The sequence below is a fragment of the Buceros rhinoceros genome, unplaced genomic scaffold (assembly GCF_000710305.1).
Source record: "Buceros rhinoceros silvestris isolate BGI_N320 unplaced genomic scaffold, ASM71030v1 scaffold18382, whole genome shotgun sequence".
NCBI lineage: Eukaryota > Metazoa > Chordata > Aves > Bucerotiformes > Bucerotidae > Buceros > Buceros rhinoceros.
Window position 1 is genome coordinate 68,685 of NW_010401144.1, and position 680 is coordinate 69,364.

Sequence of the window (680 nt, forward strand, 5' to 3'; positions counted from 1 at the left end):
TGCTTCTCACTGGTTTCTTTAAACAAGGGCCGGGTTGCTTTTTTGTTCTGCCTCCAGAGATCCCGAGCAAGCTGCGCATCCCATGAACGGTTCAATATCCGGGCTCAAGCCACGTTTCCAGACTTCCTTGTGGCCACACTAGCCTCTGGATGGAGCAAAGGGATGCAAAAGCTCGGCAGGAAGGAAAGCAGACAAAAAACTTGGTCAAAGTGTCTCACAAGCCACCAGCCCCACCCATTCGGTGCTTCCTGTGGTAATGCCGAGGAGGGAAAGAAAACCCGTGAAGCCAAGGATGAATTATGCATGTAGTTTATTGAAGGAACAGCTGCAAGTTTGGAGTAAGCGAAGGATAATCTGTTCGCTTACACATGAAAAGCGTTAAATCCGTCTACCCAGTGCACACACAGGAAAAACAACGCATGCATTTAACTACAGAAATATAAGGTGCTCGTCAGTGTGTAATTAAAATCTGCTCTACCAAACCCAGTGTAGCAACTTGGGCTGATTTACATAAGCATTACCAACCCTCTCGTCAACAGGAAAAATTGGATTTTCTGGTGTCATTAAAGAAGTTAAATAATAGCTGCAGCTCTGTCTCGGACAATTAAAATGTGGCTTCTCCTTCTGAAGTCGGGATGAGCAAATTTCTCATCCTTTTGCAATAGCTGCATTAGGGAAAG

The 680-nt window shown here is 45.3% G+C and overlaps 1 protein-coding gene across 1 annotated transcript in view; it reads right to left on the minus strand.

The window, feature by feature from the left end:
- The window catches only part of LOC104489960 (keratin, type II cytoskeletal 59 kDa, component IV-like), a gene marked incomplete at its 5' end in the record, with an annotated part of 5,446 nt that overhangs the window by 3,110 nt on the left and 1,656 nt on the right, over nt 1-680 (minus strand). The gene's annotated exons all lie outside the window — the stretch shown is intronic.